At 42.1% G+C, this 23,500-nt stretch overlaps 1 protein-coding gene across 1 annotated transcript in view; it reads left to right on the top strand.

Moving 5' to 3' along the window:
* Positions 1-23,500, top strand: part of SGCZ (sarcoglycan zeta) — a 779,950-nt gene that overhangs the window by 368,228 nt on the left and 388,222 nt on the right. The gene's annotated exons all lie outside the window — the stretch shown is intronic.

Here is a 23,500-nt window from a genome sequence, read left to right as displayed (position 1 = left end):
CAGTATCGAATCCTATCTTATTCTCATCCGCCCACCCCTGTAACCTGTCCAGATCCAGTTGCAGCCTGTCCCTCCCTTCTAGCGTGCCCACTTCTCCCCACATCTTAGTGTCATCCGCAAATTTGAACAAGGTGCTTTTCACACACTCGTTCAAGTCACTGATGAAGATATTGAACAATGCAGGCCCAAATTTGACTTTCTATTTACTCCCACAGGTGAGCAGCACCTTTCTTTCCCATTTCCAGTGAGTCCTGTTTTTTAATCTCCTTAAATATCTGGCAAACATCATGGAATGGGGCCCCAAACAACCTGTCCAAAATACCTCTGTTGTCCCCTCTCTCATCCTGTCACATAGGATTAGTCTGGCCCTGCCCTGTATGAGACGGAACTGGACTAGGTTGTCCTGCACCTCATCTACATGTAATTTTTGGAGGATCTCAGGACTCATGACAAGAACACCTGGTTCCAGTCATGAGGTGAGGGAACTAGTTAACACATAGCTTCTTTGGGGAGGGGCATCTGGAGGACACACACACATTGGGAAATGCTGAGCTGCGGAATTGCCATGGCTTGAAATGCTGTTGTCTTTCCTGGGGCCCAGACCAATGAACTATAGGTAAATCATGAGCCTTTTGGCTTTGGACTAATATCATGCATAGTTTGTACTATACCAAGTAGGTACAGGAATGCTGCTTAAAAATGTGTTTATGGAATACCTGGGCTAAAATTCTGAATCGGTTTCAAAAAGGTAAAATGCATCAATTCTAGATGAACTAAGTCTTTAGGTACCTAGAGTAATTTCCCTATATGCATGTTACTATAGATATGTTTGTTTCTAGGTCAGTATTTTCAAATTTGCTGCTCTTTTCCATGTACTTAGGGAGAGCAAATCTGACATTAAGCAATGGGGGAAGGGACTTCCGAGGAAAGAAGTTGGTGGGGAGCAGAGGACAATGTGTGTATGTGACACGCCTCCCCCCCCAGTTTTATTTTCTCTGCTATGGCAGTGGGACAGGGGGAAATTATAGACAAAACTCCTATAATTAGATCCAGTACCTGGAAAATTATAACAGATTTATATTTTTCATATATAGAAGCTAACTACTGGGGCATCATCTTATGTTCAAGTAAATGCAGAAAATAAAACCCTTACACATGTAGCAGAAAGGGGCGAGGAGTGGGATTCCCTCCCAGCCCCATGTGGCAACCAGCAAATCCCAGAAGCATGGGAAATACAAATAGTATATGGATAGCCATCATTCCTGGCCAGTAATGGTCCAACCTCTTGAACATCTCCAGTGATAAAGAGTCCACAACTTACCAAGGCAGTCTATTTTACTGTCTCACTGTTCTAACAACGAAGAAGTTTTTCTGATATAAGTTGAGGTTTGTTTCAACTTGAAGCCATTTCACAACCTGATCTCTGCAGCAAGCGAGAAAAGGTGTTTTCCCTCTTCTTCCTTATTGTTCTTGTTTATAAATTACTATATTGGAGCCTGAGTGCACCAACACTATCAGTATTTTAAAACAACCTGAATTTTAGTATTAATCTTTTAAAATGTGTATTGATTTAGTCCATTATCAGGTATGTCATTATTTCCCCATTATTGGTATCTGATTGACAATCTTATCTTTCCATATACCCTTTTTAATTACTGGAGAAACAGTAGCCTCCATTCTGGCCTCCTAGACTGCCCACACATACAAACAGAAATATTCCCTTTTCATGTCTGCCATTTCTGCATTAAAATTCTACCAGGAACATCTTACTAGCAGGGCTGATACAATCCTTGGAATCTTATTTGTTCCTATATACTTCTAAAAATCCTCCTTATTATTCTTTTATTTATTATTGCCTCCTTATTACTGGCAAAGGCTTCTTTCTCCCTTTAAGTTTTGGTTTGCCTTATAATTTTTCTACCATTTCTAAAATCTAATTTATATTCAAAACTGTCAACTTTCTTTTACTTTTGCTTTCCCTTTTGCTACGTTTTATTCCTGATTTTCATTCTCCTTTAAGACATGTTGGGTTTGGTTTGTTTCTTTTGCATGCTTTGCTAGTGTGGCTACCACTTTCAGTTATGGATTACTACTTAAATAGTCTACAATTTCCATTCACATTTTCTTTATAAATTCTTTCTTCCAACTCCTATGTATGCTTACCTTTTAAGAAATTGTCTTAAAGCACCCCATCATCTAATTTACTGACACATTTTATTTGCTCCACATTGTAGATATGTGTATAAGGAATGGGTCATTTTTGTTTTTTAGTGTGATTTGGTATCTTTAACAGTAATCAACATACAATCAATTGTATGCTTTATCTTTTAGAAAATTGATTCTTACGCATTTCAAATTTGTTTCTAGGTTACCAGAGAAATGGGTAATGCTAATCCCTGTCCCTTTTGGCTATGTCTTCCTTTCAAAAGGGGTTATACATATTTATTTTATCTCTTCCTTTGCAGCTGACCAGAGAGTGACAATTTTAACTATTGAGTTAAAACAAAAATAAATTTTAAGGATATATTTACAAAAATATATCTTTATCTTCATTCATGCTTTTAGCACTGATGTAGGGTGTGGAAGACCCTCTTTAAGGTACTTGTTAGCCTGATTCAGAATTTTTCACCTGAGATCATTCTAAATCACCTAGATTTGATGCTCAGTCTTTGGTATCTCAGGACAGTACCTTAAATAAACAGCCTGCAGGGTCTTCCAATCTTCCATTCTTTTGTTTTGCAACCAAGTAACCTTCCTCCCCACACCTTTTTTGTGGAAACTGATATATCTCTAAAAATAAATTTTGGTTTAAAAGAAATGGCTTATTTTATTGAAGATTCACTTTGCATTTTGGTGAAGACATTCCAACCAGCTGAAATTGCAATGGTATGAATGTCCTTATAAAGAAGCATGTATTTAATTAGCAGCTTTGAAATAGTAATGTAGTCTCATTTTAAGAAACATAGAGATTCAAACAGATTCATGATGCTGTTTGCAATCAAGATGGCCCTAACATATAACCTGTGTCCAGAACAGATATTGTTTCCTTCTATCCCCTTCAATCCCCACCTTCATAGTTTCATAGTTGCTAGGGTCAGGAGGGACCTGAACAGATCATCTGGCCTGACCCCCTGTCACAGGCAGGAATGAATGCTGGGTTCACAAGACCCCCGACAGGTGATCGTCCAAACTCCTCTTGAATTTGCCCAAGGTAGGGGTGAGGACCACCACCCTGGGAAGTTGGTTCCAGATTTTGGCCACCCTAACTATAAAATATTGCCTTCTGATCTCCAATCTAAACCTATTCTCCATCAGCTTATGACCGCTGTTCCTTGTCACTCCACGTGGTGCTGGGGAGAAAAGAGCTCTGCCTATTTGCTGTTGATCCCCCTTGATGAGCTTGTAGGCAGCCACCAGGTCCCCCCTCAGCCTCCTCTTGCTGAGGCTGAACAGGTTCAGGTCCTTCAGTCTCTCCTCGTAGGGCCTGTCCTGCTGCCCTCTCACCAAGTGGGTGGCCCTCCTCTGAACCCTCTCCAGGCTGGCCACATCCTTTTTGAAGTGTGGCGTCCAGTACTGGATGCAGTACTCCAATTGCGGCCTGACCAAAGTTGCATAGAGGGGGAATATCACCTCTCTGGACCGGCTTGAGATGCACCTTTGGATGCACGACAAGGTATGTCTGGCCTTGCTGGCTGAGGTCTGGCATTGGTGGTTCATGTTCATAAGCCTTCTCCCAGCCCATTTAGTTTTGTTTAATCAATTTCAGATTCAAATATGCGGTGATTTAGGAAGCCTTAAGAAAAGATCTAGTATGTATACCCAAAATCTCCCTATGTTCTTCCTTGCATTAAAATGTTGGGTTTTAAAGAATGGAAAGGTCAAAATCTTTGACTAAAGTGGTCTTTGTTGGTTTGTGTTTCTTTCTGTTAAGTTGGTAAGTGATTTTGACAGTTCCTGCAGAGTAAGATGTTAGGAAAATTACATCTCCACCACTGACTACATTCCTGTTCATCTCATGAGTGCTTATCTTGACTCAGTCCAGTAATTCATGGAACCTACTTCACCTGTACCATTTAGAGTTTAATGAATCCAATTAAAGATAAACATTAAGCATAGCTTTTCTGTCTGAGGAAGGTAGAAGGAAACAGTGGACTATAATGAATCAAACAAGATGAGATTAAAGTCAACCTAAAAAAGAGAATTGTAGGGCTGGACAACTCATTTTTTGGAAAGCATTTAATCAATTTTTTTTTCCCTTTTGATTCCTTATAAATTGTTTGTACTGTTAGGAACTGTTTGTAAATAACTTTCTTAAATGGATATATATATCATAGAAGATTTATGTTTCCTACATATTTATTTAACTTCTAAAATGTGCTAGTCTTTGTACAGATTATGGAATATGGTCACTGTGCAAGAGCTGGTTTTGTGAGTAAACAAGTGAAATATAAGGAAGCAAATTCCAGTGTAAGCATAAAAAAAACAAACTGCTGGAAATACATCTTGGTCTGTAGATGGTTCTTTAGCTATTCATTTAAAATATCAACATTTAAAATTAAAGATTCATGCATTAGTTTTTATTGAGTAAGTAGGTCACACTGTATGTTTCTATTCCCCGGCTGTAGGGTTGTTGTGGTTGCTGTGGGCATGTTACTACCTCATGATTTGATGAGGATGTTTGTGTGACCACAAATGGAGCAGAAGGTGCTCTTCAACATTATGTCTGTTTTCTACATGGTTAATTCTCTAAAGGAAACTATTAATATGAAATAATACCTTTTAATAGTTTTTAATAATTTTATGTAATACTAAATTACATTCATTCAGCATTTTAAACAGTAGTTTAAAGGAATAATATATATATAAGTTAATCTCTATTAATTGTGTAAAACTCAAAAGCATTTCTATAGAATTTTTTTCATTCTAAACCACTTAGCACTGTTTATGATCTAGCAAAATAATTATCAGTCTTAATTGCTGAACGACATACAAAAGATCCAAATTCATTCAAATTAATTTAAAATCATGAAATGATACTGTAGATATATGTATCCATGTGTGTGTGAAATGCCTCGTGAAAGGCAAGGAACCTGCTTGTGTACAGGCACACAATTCTCAGTAAAGGCCTGTATCAAAATGGGACTAAGTGATATGCCAGGATACTACAAGAAAATAGTAGAAGACATTGTGGAGGAGATGGCAGAGATCATATGGAAGAGGCAAGGCTGTCATAGACTGTTCAGGGGTGGAACCCCTAAAGAAAGTGGTTATGGGATGATGATGACAACAGAGATGAAGTCAACGAGGGCAATAATGATGATGATGACAATAGTGATTAAAAATATATATTTTTGTAACTACAAAAAAAAGTGTGTGTATGATTTCAGAATTTGCCCAGCCCTATGGAATAGACTTCCTGGGTCAAATTAATTCTCTTCTCCTAAATTGTTTTTGGCTCTAATGCTACATTATGATATACATACAAACCAACTCCCTTGTCTCCAAAAACCTCTTTGGTTTCAGCCTGTGAACATAGATCACAATACAAAACCAGGGCCTTGGTTTAGAAAACGAATTTAAAATTTACGTTAGAAGTTGAAAATTACTAATGCATTCATGATATGGGATTCAAATCAAAATGTACTTTTCTTTTTTTTTTCAAATCCTTTTTGCCTCATCTGTAGTCTATGTTGTCAGAACCTGAAAACAGACAAAAATCTACTAAAAATAACTCTCTAGAGTAATGTTGGTAGGATAAAGTTTTGCATTTGGCAGCCTTGGGAAATCCAAATCTTGATGGTTGGATTCTTTGAATTTTTCAGTATAAAATGGCTCAGATACTTGAATCTGAACAACTCAAGAATTCATTACAATGATCTGTGAGATCACTCTTAGAGAAATTTGACAAAGAAAACAAATTTATGATTTTTTAAAGAAAGTAAATCCTCATCAAACCCCTGCCGTCAGTGATTGCCAATTACCTGCAACTGCAGCAGAGCTGGTAAAGCATCGCCTTAATTAGAGAGGTCTAAAAAATGCCCTTGGGAACTAAGCAAGCATAAATGTAGCTGAAAAGTTTTGTTTTTCCCCTGACAGGCTTCAAGATTAGTGCTTAAATCAGACCACAGCCCGTGACAGCTCTTATTGGAAACACCCTCAGTCAGCCTCATATGAACACGCTGTTATCCAAATTAGACAAAGTTGTACTTGGCCATTTTCACATTAAGGGAAAAGACTTCCTTATTAATGGCACCTTGATAATTTTTTGTTGTTGCTTTAGGTAATGACAAGAGCAGTTTGTTCTGTCATTTTGGGCTGTTTACTGAAATAGGAAAGCATTCCAGATTTGTCAGACTTGTGGGAATTTCAGGCCTTCCTAGAGGATATAGTACCAAGTTTTAAAAAAGCTACTCAGAATGTTTGTTACCTTTTTTCCTTATCTAACTGAATTATTTTAAGAAAAGGCCGGAGGCATTGGCTTGTTGATTTGTAAATCATGACAAAATACAGGCATCTGCTAGATCAGTCTTTATTTTCATATGATGCCTGGCATTTGCAGAACAAATAAGTGGCCAGAGGGCTTATACCAATCTCTGGATAGCAGTGTCACACAGCCCCCTATCTCCCCACATCTGCATATATATTGTATACACTTCAGTTAGCTACATAGTCACTGGTACTGTTCCACAATTCTTTCCAGCAGCAAAATGTGCACTTGCCTCACCACAAGTCTATTAATCCTGCCCAGTGGAAAGCATGCCCTAGCCAATATGCAGTGCAATATATATTTTCTGATTCAAATCTCTCTCTTCACTCTAGAAATTTTACTTTGTTTCAGCAGAGACTCTGAAGTAGTTTTCTTGATAGTTTTTATGGCTATTCAGCCTTTGGAACATCCTCATAATGGCCATATGAACACAAATTCTTTCCTTACTATTTATGGGCATCTTTACATGTACTAATTAGCATGCTCCAGCAGCCTTGATTAATCAAGTGTGCTCTGACCTGTTCTCATTAGAATGTAATGGAGCAGGAGTCAGGCATGTGTATAGGTGTCCTATGTCTACTATGGAAAACACTGTGAACCTGGCTGCCTGGGAAGATTGTAATCATGTTAGCTTTGAAGCAGGCCTTTCTCTCTCTGGCACATGTCTCTTTATTCTTCCTGCACCACATCTCAAAGAGTAAGACGCTTCTCTTCGCACACCTAAAATTTTTAACCAGAGTCGCAGCCTCTGATGCTGTGATGGGAGGCTATACAACATCTTAATTCATGCCTGTTGTTGAATAGATTTGTGGCTATTCCTAAACTGCATTATAAAGAATGTTAGCTTCTTAAGGCAAAGGTGACCTTCTGTGCGTACAGCATGTGTGTGTTTGTACACCATGTAACAAATTGGGGTCCTGATCCATGACTCCTGGGTATGACCACAAATTAGATTGAATCTTTCTGATCCACCAGCTAGCAGTATGCATGGTGGTACCTTTCTCTGGGGATAGGTCTTTTGTTCACACTTGTCTCCATATTGTTACTTGGCCTCCTCAAAAGTTCATTCAGCCAGGGAAAATACTGCAGCTGTGAGTCTTCACGTAAAGCAATGGGCTTGAAGGGGAAGGGGATTGGATAATGAGACAAAAGATACTGGTCCTAAATCTGCTTTGCTCATTGACCCCTTGTATGACTTTAGAAATATCATTTTAGTTCTCTTTTCCTTCACTTTGTACATCTTTTCCTTGAGTAGTAAGCTGTCCTTGGTATAGATTATGTCTTCCTTCTTATTTATATAAAGTGGGATGAGGAATGTCTGGCCCGCAGACCTGGATCCAGTTGCCCGGGGACTCCGTTTTCCAACTGCCAATGCCCGCATGGCTTGTGCTGGTCTCCATGAAGACCCCAGCCTCAGCCACGCCAGCAGCACGTGCAGCAGCATTGGGGCTGCTCCAGAGCTGCTGGGAATGTGGGATGGGGGCAGCTTGCTCCAGAGCTTGGGGAGAGGCACAATCTGTAGCCTGTATTGTATGCTCCTGGCAGGGGCATGCATGCAGGGAATTGTGGCTCTGCCCCAATTCCTTGAAGCAGTGACAGCCTGTCTGGAGCTGGGGCAGAGCCACATTCCCCTGCATGCGTGCCTCTGCCCTGCCCCCTGCATGCCCCTGCCATGGGCCTCTTGCTCCAGAGGGCCATGGGCCCCCTGCAATCAGGGGCCTCTTGCTCCAGATTGCAGCTCTGGAGCAAGAGGCCCCTGTCTCATGTTCCCGGAAGCTCTGGAGCAGCCCCCTGCACTGCTCTGCTGCGTGCTCTGCCAGCATGGCTGAGGCCTCCATGGAGACCAGCACAAGCCATCTGGACAAGGGCGGCTGGGAAATGGAGTCCCTGGCTGATTGGTGGCCTCAGAGGTTCTCCATCCCTGATATAAAGACTAGGACCTAGTTTATCAACGTCGGGGCCCTATATTTGGGCCCTAGTTTATCAACATTAGAACAACGTTGAAACTTCAAAAGATATTTTGCATCTGCAGATCAGTACCACTCAATCCTCTGCTTTCACTGTGAATCCGATGTGGCTAAGACTGATTGTATGATATAAATTATAAAAGGAAACTAAATCAAATTTTATTGTAGCAAGAAAAATGCTAACATGACCATTTAGCCTGGAAACAAAGCAGTTGCTAGGATTACCTGGAGGTTAACATGCTAAGAGGCAAAAATAGGAGTTCACTCAGTTACAGCTAGAAAATGGCCATTGTTGTAAGAGGATACCAGACAATACCAACTATAGGTGCAGTTAATTGGGTATTCACTGAATATCTTTCAGAAGACCACAAAGACATCTGAAAGAAAATGTGCATTTGGAAGGTATCTCCTTCAGTCTGGGTGAACAATCAAGCTTCATCAGTTAAACATGAAATAAGCTAAAGCACACAATGGAGACTGTAATTGGCAGAAATGCAATTATGTTGAAGCCTTGTCTCAATGCTAATTTTGATCACAATTATGATATTACAAATACAATGTTACAAAGATGTTTGATTAGGAGTCAGATGAAAATGAGGACTTAACACCTCAACGACAAAATGTGAAACAATATAAACATGGAAAAGAAGTCAAGAGTAAAAAAGTATTGGAGTAAGCTGTGAAATATTGATCATAAGTTGCATAATGTATTGAGATCTGAAATTACTGAACAGTTAGAAAAAGCCTCATAAGACTGGCTCGCACTGAAGACTTAATTTGTTTAATCAAGATATACAGTGTAACTACAAAATGAATGATCTTAAGCTGTTCATCTAGAGTAAACTGACTTCATTCTTAAGTTACCCTTTGCTGTTACTTGATAATTCTTGATTTTTTTTTGGTCATTTCCCCCGCATATTTCACATTAAGTAAAACTTGTTTTTATTATGGAAATTAAAATAATTATTATTCTGCTTCAAGCAACATCCAGGTCCCATTATCCTAGTCTGGGGGCAGGCAATTATTTTGGGTGGAGGACTGCTTAACAAGGTTTGGTGAGATTGAGGGCCACATGGATAGCCCCAGCCTTTGACAGTTGCCCCACCCACTGGTCATCATTTTGGGACTGGAAGTCCCACCCCTAACCCCTGACCTTTGCCACCAGAAGTCCCACCCTACATCACCTGGAAATACTCCTTGTGGGAAGGGGGTTGTCAACTTAGAACCAGAAAACAAAAACAAATCATAAACTAAAAGTCAAACACCTACTATAGCATATTTTATTTATATTAAAAAAAAAATTTTGTTATGCCTTGTGTTTGTATACTGTATATAGAGTTGATTGCATAAAAACTCAAAAAATAAATTCTTAGTTTTGTATAGTGTGTGTGTGTGTGTGTGTGTTGGGGTGTGGGCGGTTGTGTATATAGTTCAATGTGGAAGAATATGTGGAGGGGTTTGTTGAGGGGGTGTGGTTGTGTGTGTGGGGGCAGGGTATAGGTGTGTGGCATTTGTGGGGTCTAGGGGAGGGTGGGGAGTGTGGGCCTCCCCACACTAATCCCATGGCACAGAAGCAGGCAGAGGCACTTGGGATGCTTGTGGCTGGTGCAAGTGCTGCCACCTGGTGGCACATGGCTTCGGCCAGCATTGCACATTGCGGGAAGGAGCACAGCCCCTGCCAGGCCTTCTCTATTGCCGGAGCTCCCTGCCCTGCACATGCAGCCCCCACACTCATGTAGCACAGGAGGGAAGGCCCACATGCTGGAGCTGGCTGCCTTCATTGCTCCCTGCCACTCAGGGGGAAGTCAGTAAACTCAGGAGTCAGCAACTCCAAAAAACCTATCCCCACAGAAAGGTACCAGCATGCATACTGCCAGCTGGTGGGTCAGAAAGAGTCAATCACACAACCAGCAAAGTTCCAGCAACAATCACCCTTTAAGTAGAATTTTTTTTGACACTATTATTTATTTTCTAATTTGTGATCATACCCAGAAGTTGTGTACAGGACCCCAGTTTGTTACATGATGTACAAACACACACATGCTGTACACACTAGGGCTATGTGAAGCTTTGGGTGCTGATTTGATTCTGAGGAGATTCAGCCCGATCCAGCGGCCGAACTCCAAATCCAAATCAAATTGAGAGACCAGTAAAGAGCTCTCCAACTTGATTTGGAAAAGATTCAGAGAGCTTTGGAGGTTCAGGCAATCCCCACTCACCAATGCAGGGAGCTGGAGCTAGACCTGGACTCCATGCTGGTACGTAGGGGTTGGGGAATTGGAGGAGTGGGGAGGGGACCATGGGGAGGCCCCCACCAGGCCCGATCCCCTGCCTGCTCCCCAAGCCCCCTGAGTGCCCCAACCCCCACTCTCTCTCCCAGCCATGTTAATGGCTGCCCCGCCTGGTCCAAGCTCCCAGCTCTTTAAAAAAAAAAACCCGCACTCACTAGCTGCTGCTAGGTGAGGGAGGTGACCCCCACTGCCTTGTGATGAGTGTGGGACCCTGTCACAAGCCCCCATCCCCCACTCGCTCTCCTAGCCCCCTCCCATGCCTGCCCCGTCCAGCCCCAGCTCCCAGCTCTTAAAAAAAAAATAATAAAAAAAGCCCTGCACTTACCAGCTGCTACAGTGGCCATCAGAGCTTCTGGGGGCTCATGGCAGAACCCCCCATGAAGCATGGGGTAGTGGGGGGGGGGCAGTGGGAACTGCCCCCTCTCACCTGGCAGCATCACCGAATCGAATCACTGTCCCCTGAATTGGCTGAATCCGAATCCAAAGTAAATACTAGCCACTTCACACAGGCTTACTGTACACATAGAAGATCACCTTTGCCTTAGGAAGATAACATTCTTTATATTGCAGTTTAGGAATAGCCAGTACACTATTCAACAGCAGGCATGAATTAAGATGTTGTATAGCCTCTCATCACAGCATCAGAGGAGGCAGCTCAGGTTAAAAATTTTAGGTGTGTGAAGAGAAGTGTCTTACTCTTTGAGATGTGGTGCAGGAAGAAGAGACAAATGCTAGTGAGAGAAAGAACTGCCTCAAAACTAACATGATTTCTATCTTCCCAGGCAGCCAGGTTCACAGTGTTGTCTACGGTAATCACAGAAAGTAGGGAAAGGCTGCTTTGGCTTCTTAAAGACTTAGCCCCCCTACCCCAAACAAAAAAAATGTGCTTTCCTTTAAGCTCAGTGTTCCCCCATGACAAGTGCAGCACATGCCCAGAAGAGGTAATGCATTAGTTTGACCCAGCTCGCCCAACTTCTATATAGATTGGGTGCTTCATCAGTACTTTTTGGTGTTTTTATCTGATAGGTAATTGAATCAGCTTTAGAATAATCTCCAAAAAGCCCTGCTGAACCAGGGCTTTTTTTTTTTATATATATATCTGTATATATTTATACAGATGCTGGGGACCTAGGTCAAATCAATATGCCTTCTCTTCTGGTAAAGAGCCATTTTTTTTTTTTCCCCATCTTCTGGTAAAACATCTATCTACCCAATTTGTGTTCATATAATTCACAATATTGAAGAAGTTCTTCTATACATAGCTGAAGGCCATTAATTTTGTAGCTTTTGAAAACAATATTATTCTGAAGGAAGCAATGGCAGATTTAATGCGAAACAAACTGTATGGTGGCACGGGGCCCCCAACAACAGGGAGCCCTACCACCTCCACCTGAGGGGAGGGGCAGCCCCTGGCCATAGAACCTTAGCAGGTATAAGAGAGTCTCTGTCCTTGAGGCCAAAAACTGAGAAATAATAAATAAATCTGTCTTTTATTTAGTAGTAGTAGTAAATAAATAAATAAATAAAACCCTTTCCAGGAAAAAAAAATTATTCAGAGCCAAATTATCTTTTCAACATGTTCCCATTCAGTGAAGCAGCGTGTTCCAACATTTCATTTATCAAAAATATTCTGCTCTGGGCGCAGCACTAGTTCTCAGGTTCCTCTCCTGATTGCCATGGGTTTTCTGTGTGAACTTGTTCATGTAAGGGTGAAATTCCACATTATAATTAGAATACATTAAGAGCACTTAAAATCTGCAAGGGGGAGGGGGGCATGGGATAGGGAGGAAGGGGTGGAGGGGGAAGCAGATGTGGGGCAGCGGAAAGAGAAAAATGATCAGACAGGAGCTGTTGGGCTGCAAAGAGATACCCCAGGTAAAACTTGCATTGCCCTGTTGGGCCCTGTGGCTGCCCAGCAGATCCTGACAGGGAAGGGGAGCAGGGAGCTACCTGACAACTGCAGGTCTACCTGGCATCTGCCTGCATTGGTCTTATGATGTCCCAGTGAAGCTGCCTGACAGCTCTTCACCTTCCTGTCTTCCCTGTGACCCCCTTTCCCCACAGGGAGCTGTGAAGAAGATGCAGGGCCCACAAGGGGTTGGACCTGTACTTGGGAGTGGCACAGACTTCACGGAGCCTCAAAGCAGGCAGCAGAGGCAACTCCTCCCACTGTCACTATCTCTCTTGCTCTGATCAGTGTTTCAAGGAACTGAGCTGGGGATGGAAAGGCTGATGGGGGAGGTTAGGGGGCAATCAGGGGGATTCAGGGAGTGGGGAGTCAAACAAGGTGTGAAGGGGGTGATAGGGTTGTGAGGGAGTGATCCAAGTGGTTTGGGGTTGCCTCCCCACATACTGTGCCTAGAGAGCTGTCAAGTGGTGCAGACATGGAGCAGACTTGGCAAGTCCTAGCCACCAGGCCTCTAGCTACAGATCTGAGCAGTGCACAGCAGAGAGAGTATTGGCTCATAATGTGTGACTGCACACAGCACAGACTGACTTTTAGCACAGTCTAACATTCCTTAAGAGTTAGCATGTGCTAGTTATGACATGTAATCTCAACCTAATTTAAAACCAGATTGTGCCTGCTGCTTTGCAAGGAGCAAAGAATGATTAGATTATCTCAAGTGGGAAAAATTTTAGTTTTAAACATTCATGCCTCCTGAGCAACACATGTTTGGCTTAGACATAGACTGTATCAAACAGAGAAAAGTCATGTCAGAATCTGCATTTAGTTTCTCTGGGCATGAAAACACTTTCTTGAGAAGTGCTCATCTCCCCTAGGAAATGTACAAAACTAGCTATGCAGAAATAGTTATTTTGGGGCAAGCCATTATGTGGATACTACTATTTGGATTATGTACTCACAAAATGTGAGTACTCCTGAGTACGTTTTCACATTTTGCCAAGTCAGAAAAATGCACTCTTTTTAGTATATCTATACAGGGAGTTATTCCAAAACAGCTGTGTGGTAAATTTCCAAGAATAGACTATTCTTAAATATTTTAAATATATGTGTGTTTTTCCCCTTTTATCTGGTGCAGCCACCTACCCTGAAGGTTTTCAAGAGGAGACTAGACAGTCACCTCGCTGGGGTCACCTAACCCAAGTTGTCTTCCTGCCTAGAGCAGGGGGGATGGACACGATGATCTGCAAGGTCCCTTCCAGCCCTTAACAATCTATGAATCTTATTCAAGGCTAATTTAGTTTAATTTAGTTTGAACTGTATTCTGATTTTTCCAACATTAGTGTGAATCCAAGATGAATGCCATTGAAGTCAGTAGACTATCATGGTAAAAAAATGGCGCAACTAAGATAAGTATTAAGTCTTTATCATTTTTTATTTGCTCTATGCTTTTTTTTCATTTATGCACCTACAGTCTTTCCCATTTTCCAAGCACTGTATCTGTAGATTTGGTGCTGAAATTCCTACAAAATGTCCACCTGTGGAAAGGCCATGCAATTTTAAAAGGATCTTACTTTTAGCAAAATAGAACTGTATTTGTTAGCATGTTTTGCATAGAGAAAAACAAGATGTTAAATCCCTACCTTCTGAGACATAATAGTATTTATTTGTTTTTAGTGGTACTATAGCATTATTAATAATGCAATCTAGGTTTTTTGCACCTATGCAATAGTAGTTTTTTCCTGCTTCTTTCTTAATGTGAGTGAAATTACATATGATATATTACAGTGTATTATAGCCTTTGGAGATGATTTTTCACTTTACATTTTTTGTCAGTTCAGTGTTATAAACTGAGATGGAGATGAATTGTTTTCTACTTCTTGGCATAGGAATAGGCAGTCCATACTAGTGCAGACACAATAGCAAAAAAGGAATTGTTCTTTGATAGCAGTATTTTTTGCCCATTGGAAATAAAATTTGCAAAGGGGAAAGCTGAGCTAAAGTATAATGCAATAAAATGTAATTTTGTATGTTGTGTTGCACCAATTAAAATGTAAAGTGTTCCAATAAGAACAGAATAATGGATGATAGTGGACTTGCAGAAATATGAAGGATTAGCAGAACTTTCTGACCAGTTTTTACTTTTAGTTTGGGTTGAAGAGTCTGGCATTTTTAAGGGATGAAAAGACAGTGATACAAGGAGTCATTGATGAGCTTAGATGTTTGCTTGTGTTTTACTAACAGTTGTGGACCTCAAAGGAAGTATTAAGGTATGGGTTTGCAAGACTTTCCCTTAACTAATAGGAAAAAGAGCTACATTGGCACAGGTAGATGTTTTGTGTAGAGTGTAAAAATGAGAGAATTCTCTCTTTCTTTTTTTATTTTTTAAATCCTCTTCTTGTTACACAATACTGCTGGATCTTCCTCCTGAATAACCACTTCTGAAAGTAGGCAAAATAAATTTACCTATCTCATTTTCTACCAACAAAGGATGCAGTAGGGAAACTTGGGGTTTGTGTACATTGATGATTAGGGTTAATTTAAGGTCATCCTGAAGCCCATCGCACCTGCATTTATATCCCTTAATTTCCAGGGTCAGTTCAGTCTGACCATGGAAGCTTTGCTGAACCTCCAGGTTTATTTTATCCTGCCCTTTGTTTGTAATTTACAAGCACATTGCAAATCTCAAGGAACTCTGCCCACAGATATATCATAAATCTCTGATCCTGTCTTTCAATATGCTCTACTTCCTTTTCCTTCTGCCCATAAGTGGAAACAAGTCTGAAAACAGAATCAAGCAGCATACAGAGCATTTCCTGGTAAGGGTCCAAAGGGATCATGGGATATCTTTAGTGACATGCTCAAAAATAAGAACAATGTGGATGGTTTTGGATTAGCCTACACGATATATAGATGGGAGAACCATACCCTAAGACAGAGCCAAAATCTTTGCCATCCACTAAGAGTGATGCGACAGAAAACCACTTGTTTTGGTTGGGTTGTTTATATTTAGAAGGAAAAATGGGCAATGTGTATTATATTTATTTGGAAGCTCCAGAAGTAAATAAAAGAATGAGATCTCTCAAGATTCAGATATGGCATATATATATAGAAATTACAGCAGTTTTCCAGCAGATAAAAGTTAGCATCTGACTGATTTTAGGAGGCCTAAAAATTTAATTTGGAATAATAAAGATCTGAAGAGACAAATACATGAATGAAAATGTCTTAACTCTTTTTCTTTTCTTAGAAATCTAGTACTAAATGCAGGTTATGTTACAGAAGAAAGTAACCATGAGCTGTAAAAACAAAAACAAAAAAAGAGATTGATTTAAAAAAAAAGTTTAATAGAGGTCAGAAAAGGGGGACAGATAAGCTAGATATTCAGCTCTAGATATTTCTTTCTAAGGATGTTTAATTCAGCTTTATAATATTCAACTAAAGAAGGCTAAGAGGCTTTAGGTGTATTTGGCAGGGTTGTTTCTGTCAAAAATCAACAATATTATGGAACCTAAATAAACAGAAAACACTAACAGAATAGGATAAAAAAAAAGAACATAAGTAGATGAAAAAATGACTAGAGCTTTAGAGTTTGGGATAATGTCCTGGTCCTTGGAGAACACTCAATGATAAAATGCTATCTTCATCCAAGTGAAGTTTGTTAGGGGACTGGGAGGTCATCCTAGAACTCGCTTTGATTTTTAAGATTTTTTTTGTTCCTGTTACACATTTCTTCATCCTCCTGATTTTAATTGATTCTGAAATTCTTTATCCTACAAGAGGATTTGAAAATCTGAGTTTGAGTAACTTTTTGAAAAGTGTATTGAGAATTACAGGAAGAATATCCCAGTTTTCTGCAAAACAACAATTTGAAAAGTGGAAATAAGCTGAAACAAATATTTGATGAATAGGGATTTTTAAGGGGGTTGAGGGTGTAAACCAGTCAAGTGAAGAATAGGTGAAGAGCGTGGGCTGGGGCTGAAGTATGCAAAATGTTATTTAGTTTAATCAGGAAATGTTCACACCGAGTGTTTAATTAAACACTAGGTGATCAATCTTGGTAGGACTTCTCTAATTATCAAGTTAAGGGAGTGGGTGAGTCATTGAGTAAGTCAGAGTTATGTTTAGGAGGACAGTACTGAAAAGGATTTTTGATTTGATTTGTGGGGAGTAGTAGAATAGGACTTCATTACCAGGAGCAGCTAACAGACAGCAGAACTGCAGAACAAAAGATACCTTGATTGGTGGAACATCAAGACCATTACAATGAAGAGCATGTTTTTAACACCTGTGGAATGAAAAGATAATAAAGGACCAGGCAGAATGGAATAAGGGAATGAGGTAGAATGGGGCACAGGAATATTTAAGAAACACTTCAAAGAAAATGTTGTTGGTAATAGTAGGGGTGATGCATGAATTAATGGTGCCGTAGCCTTGAGGTAAAGTCTTTTAGATGGAAGGGGTTGCTTAGAAGAACACAGTTCAATGACTGCAAAGATAGAGACATGAGACGTGTTTCCTAAAAGCAGTAAAGTTAAAGTGGCCAGCTTTATTTTTCATTTACAAATGATCTAAACTGTAAATCAGAACAGTAAACTAGTAACAGCATCCTTCTTTCTTCTAGGCGTTTATTTTCAACTTGCTGCAGAGGGACATATAGACATAGAATACTTGCATATGCCCATCCTGTGTAAAGACTGTGAGGACTCAGGTGAGATTAACTGTATTTGATGGCTCTGGTTGTGAAAGGGAAAAGATGTGCAGATAGCAAGAAAGCTGTTACTTTAGAGGCTGTTGGGTAGGCTGCTGGGTGACCTAAGTCAGGAGACAGGGAAAAGAAAAAGCAAGTGGAAGGGTAAAATAGGGCAAGGTTATCATAAGGGTCAAAAAGAGTGTTAGATCATTTGAAGGGGTAGATATTAGAACATAAAGGAAATGTAAATTGTTTTTGAACCGAAGAGTTGTAACGGTGGCTATGCTACCATAAATTTGTAGCATAGTCTTTACAGATGAGAATATTAAGCAGATGAAAAAAGAAAGAGAATAATAAATTTGGAGTGAAAAGAAAGAAGCTAGAAAACAGTTGAAAAATAAAACAAATGCATTAATGTGAGCTTAAGAAAGGGAACAGTTCATATTATCTTAGGATGCCAGATTAGTATTGTAAAATATTTATCAAAATTAATAATACATACAGTTGTACAACATTATAATAAATGATTGATATACACTTAAAAGAAATCCTTCTCCTCTCTACCCAATTATTTACAATGCTTGGCTCTATCTTAGTCCTATTCCTCCTCCTCCTCCTTTTCGCTAGGTGTTCACATTGTCTGTCATATTCTCAACTACCACATCTGTTCTGGTGGGTCCCTCTAGACGCTCATGTAAAGGCATAATAGGATGTGATTTGTGATGCACACAATTGTGCCTCCTGCCTTGCCATACGTGCTGTCCCAGGGCAGGCCATGAGACAGTGTTGTGTCTGGGAGTCCCATCAACTGATTCCTAGCCCTGGCAGCCCCACACAGGATCCACAGCCATTGGAGCATAGCTGTGCCACACCTTCAAATGAGAGCTAGATAGAAATCAGCAATAAAGTTATTATACATTTCCCAGGTCTAACTTTATAGCTGGTTGGACCCTTTTAAAGCATGACAGTTAATTTGCAAGTTTAGCTGGTCTTTTACAGTTAGGGTGGCCAAAATCTGGAACCAACTTCCCAGGGAAGTGGTCCTCGCCCCTACCTTGGGCAAATTCAAGAGGAGATTGGACGATCACCCGTCTGGGGTCTTGTGAACCCAGCATTCATTCCTGCCTGTGGCAGGGGGTCAGGCTAGATGATCTGTTCAGGTCTCTCCTGACCCTAGCTACTATGAAACTATGAAATGAATTGTGCAATTAAACAGGTAATTGCATAATATATGTAAAGCATAGAGGGGGGCACTGACTATTAAATCTACCTCTCTGTGCCTGATCTGCTACTTTTCATTCAGTGCCATGTCTCAGTCCCTGTCAGCCATGATTTCCTAGATAATTCACATTCAGCTTGAATTGGACTTTTTATCTTTTCTCCTCTTTCTCCATCAATTTTGCCAGTATCACCAGTCTCCATGTCACTACAGCACCTTGTGTCATCTTCCTTTCCCATTTCTTACAGATGAGCATACTCAAATGCTTCCAACTCTTGTTTCTTCATTGATAATAGCTCTTTTTTCTCTACACATAGGTAGGACTCTTATACAACATCCTAACATGCTATTTTTTGACAAGTGCAACCCCCACCTTGCTGGCCTTCCTGAAACATATTTCAGTGTCTTCGGATCTGTTGAAAATGGTATTCTTGAAAACATTTTCTTGGCCCCACATTTAACATGAGACTGTATCCTCACCAGACTTTTACATTCCTTCTCAACTTTATCCTTTTCTTTTTACCCACTGCTGTATCTCCTGAATACCAAATGTTTCTTCTAATCCTCTCTGTCAGTAGTGCTAACCTGATTACCAGTATCCAGGAATGCTATGTGAGCCCCTTAATGTGTGGCACATTTTCCTTGGTCTAGTTTTTAAATCATTATCTGTTTGGGCTGTGCGAAGCTTCAGTAGCCAATTCAGTTCTAGAGGAGATTCAGCCTTATTTGGCGGCCAAATCTCAGAATCTGAATCGAATCAAGAAATCCATTAAAAGGTCTGAATCAATTCAGGGAGATTCAGAAGGCTTGCAGGAAACAGAAACTTAGAAGAGGGAGGGGGAGAGGGTGATCTTCCATATATAGAAAAGGCCAGGGAGCGGTGAAGACTGCTCTGATATTGACATATTGACAGCTGGCCAGTGACTACGATCGTTCTCTGAGTTTCCTTCTAGTTACAGTGCTTTCAAGGAGGGATGTAGAAACAACAGATCAAGCTGTGTCTGAAGTGATCTGTGCCTTTTGTGAGCTGTGTCTCTCTTGGACAAGCAGCATCTGAAAGGCTCTGGCTTGCTATCTAGTCTCTTGGTAGCTAGTCTCTCTTCTTGTAAATTGTATCCAATCCTTTCCTACTTACCCTTGCCTGCAAGCCCTATTGTTATCCTTATCTATTCCTTTCAACTTATTCTTCCCCCAAAATCCTCTTATTTGTTCTTGTTAGTCTGTCTTGATTCTACCCCCCCCCCAAAAAAAAAATCTGTGTTTTCCCTGATAGTGTGTCATCACTGTGCAGGAAAGCACAACATATATTACATACACACACACATTTTGCAGCACACCAAACATTCTGACATGTGCTAGAAAGGCAGGTGCCAGGTCTTCTGGCAGGGGAGGGAGAGGGGGTATGGGGAGAGCTGCAAGTTCCCTCTGCCTCAAACATAGATGCACCCTCTTTCCTGGAAGCAGTAAGTCTTCTGCTGCTAGTGGGAGCAAGCAGGTGGTAGCAGTGTCTGCACCTGCACCACTAGCACGAACACCACTGACCAGCAGCAGCTGGTCATTTTCCACCCCAGTTTCAGTTCCCACCAGTGGCCTTCCAGTGCCAGAGGAGGGGATGGATCTGGAAGCAGAGGAGCTGAAGGCCATAGCAAAGGAAACTCTGGGGGAGGAGGGAGAATCTGGGTTTGTGCTCCACACCCCTCAAAGTTCCCCTAGAGGCAGATCTCCTTCTCTGGAAGGCACTTCAGAGGAGGTTGTGGGGGCAGGAGGCTCAACTCCTCCTGTTGTGCCTCTGCCTGGTGAGGAAGGGGATAAGGCAGGATCCCAACCCTCAACCCTGAAGCGGTAATGTAGTGTGGGATCATTCTGAGGTGGCAAATGACCTCAGGTATGCTACCTGCTAGCACTGCCGAAGGCAGATCAGCCAGGGCAAGGACATGAAATAGTTTGCCACCACGGTGATGCTACTGCATCTCAGGAGGAAGCACCCCCTTCCCCTTGTTTCTCCTCAGTCTGGAACCAGTGGGAGCATGCCCAAAAAGAAGTCCCCCTCTCACTTCAAAGCCCCTGTCCCCAAGCAGCAGAGGCAGGCCACCCTGGATCAGTGGGGGAAAGGTGGAGACAAAAGGGGGCATGTTCCAAAGGCAAATGAGGTCACCCACAGTATTGGGGAGATGCTTGCTCTGGATGCCAGCCCTTCTCCTTTATTGAGCGTCCAGGGTTCAGACAGCTCATGGCACTTGTGGCCCCACCATACCAATTGCCTGCACACACCACATTCAGCAGGATGGTGGTGCCCTCCCTGTATGAAGCATGCAGGGAGTACTTGAGGAAGATGCTGCAGAAGACAGGTCTGCAGATAGCCTTGCACTTCACCTCAGACATCTGGGGCACTAATGCAAACAGTCAGGGCATCAGTAGATCACCATCCTTCAAGTGGAGGTGATGGATGAGTCTCACATGGCAAGGGAGATCATGGTGGCCATGAACTACATGGTGCAGGGGTGGCTCCTGGGGCAAGGTGAGCTCACCCACTGGTTCATGGTCACCGACAACAGGGCATCATGTTCAAGGCAGCACGTGATGTCAACTCTTTTGGCATCTGCTGCATGGCACACAAGTTCTACCTCATAGTCAAGGACACCTTGAAAGGGGACAGAACTCCCAGTGATGGTGCCATCGCTACCAGCCAGCTCATTTCAACATGCCAGAGGATGGTGGGCTATTTCCACCGTGGTATCAAAGGAGGATAAGATTCTGTGGGACAAACAAGCAGAGCTGAGCATCCCACAGCACAAAATCATGCAGGATGTGGAGACTTGGTGGAACTCCACACACCTGATGCTGGAAACGCTGGTTGAGCAACAGAAGGTCACCCATGAGATGGCCTTGGCTGGGGAGACTGGGATGAGTGGCACCCTTAATAAAACAAAGTGGGATACCATCTCCCAGATTGTGGTGGTCCTCAAGCCATTCCTCAAGCCCACCGGAGCCTCAGTGCTGGTGATGCTCTCTTTAGCCAGGTGATCCCCTTAGTGAAGGAGCTTGAGATTGAAATGGGAAGGTTCCAGGGAATAGATGTTCCTGGCTGAGGCAAGCCACTTTCACCAGAGGTGCAGGCACTGATGAAACAGCTGAAGGAGGGCATTAAGAACCAGCTGGATCCATTGCAGTCTAGTATGGTTCACCTGCTGGCAGGCATGTGTGACCTGATGGTGAAGGGGAGCATCTACAGCAGCAAAACCCTCAATCACTGGACAGAGTTGCTGGTGAACAGAGTCAGGGAGGCAGAAGAGCACAGGCAGGGGGATGTGGAATGGGGGGATCCACTTTCCTGTGCCAGCACTCCAACCATGAGCCAATCTCCTCCACCACAGCTGTTGCCAATATGTGCCAAGGGCGTGGCTTCAAGGTTGGGGTCCAGAGGCACCAGATCCCACCATCGGGCAGGTAGCACAGAGGCCTTGGTGACTACCTATCTCTCTGAGGATGTGGAGCTGCTGTACTGTGACCCCTTGGCCTATTGGGCACCCCACAGCTAGGTGTGGCAGGATCTGGCCACAGTTTCCCGGGAATACCTGTCCTGTCCACTGACCGGTGTTCCAAGTGAGAGGGTGTTCAGCATTGCTGGTGATGTTGTGACACCCCCTCACACCTCCTTGGATCCTGGTTTGGTGGAGCAGCTGGTGTTCCTGAAGGTGAACTTCCTGCTCCTGGGGTTCCCCAGGCTCCATGTGCAGACAGAGTGCATGCCATTCTCCTCACCCTCACCTATTTGCATTTTTTATTTGCTTTCAGAACCTTGAGGTGCACTTTCACAAAAACCCATGCACTGCTCTGCATGAAACCTGGCAGACCTCATGCTCACATTAGGAGCTACCATCCCTACTGTTTTTGTCCCACTCTGCCTTAATGCACACAAGTGATATGAGTTTTGCTTTCAACAGTTTGAGGGTCACTTTCATAGAAACCCCTGCACCTATCTCCTTGAACCTTGGCAGGCTTTGTGCCCTCAGAATTGGCGTCAGATCTAAATCACTGAATCAAATCACTGTCCCTCCAAATTGGCCAAGTCTGAATCCAAATCAAATACTTGCTGCTTCGCACAGGCCTATAATCTGTCTTCAAGATCCACTTTCCCATTAAGGCCATAGAAAACTGTCCAACTAGTACAGTCTTGACAGGTGGTCAGCAGAGACTTTTCATGTTTATTCTTTACCTTTTTAGCTTAATATTTTTGTGGTCCTTTTATGAAATTTACTTGAAATAGTTGAGGTATACTTATATCTGGGCTACAGATATTCATAACTTTATTAGTGTTTTCTTCATTTTTCTTTTTCCTATTACTCCCAATAATTTATTATACACACCCTATGATTTACTAAACAGTAAAGCACTTGGTTCAGAGGCCATCTTTCATAGTTTCATAGTTAGTAGGGTCAGAAGGGACCTGAGCAGATCATCAAGTCCGACCCCCTGCCACATGCAGGAAAGAATGCTGCAGTCAGACGACCCCGGCAAAGTGTCTATCTAGCCTCCTCTTAAAGACCCCCCAGGGTAGGAGCAAGCACCACTTCCCTTGGAAGTTGGTTCCAGATCCTAGCTGTCCTGACTGTGAAGTAGTGCCTCCTGATATCCAGCCTGAATCTGCTCTGTCAGCTTATGGCCGTTGTTCCTTGTTACTCCCAGTAGTGCTCAGGGGAACAGGGACTCTCCTATTGCCTGCTAGTCTACCTTGGCCAGTTTATAGACAGCCACCAGATCCCCTCCCCGCCTCCTCTTGTGGAGGCTAAACAGGTTCAGATCCCGTAGACTATCCTCATAGGACTATCCTCATAGGATCTGCCCTGCTGCCCTCTGATCATGTGAGTGGCCCTCCTCTGGACCCTCTCAATGATGTCCACATCCCTCCTGAAGTGCAGTGCCCAGAACTGGATGCAGTA

This window comes from Alligator mississippiensis, chromosome 2 (assembly GCF_030867095.1).
Source record: "Alligator mississippiensis isolate rAllMis1 chromosome 2, rAllMis1, whole genome shotgun sequence".
Taxonomy (NCBI): domain Eukaryota; kingdom Metazoa; phylum Chordata; order Crocodylia; family Alligatoridae; genus Alligator; species Alligator mississippiensis.
This window is presented reverse-complemented; position numbering and strand designations above follow the sequence as displayed.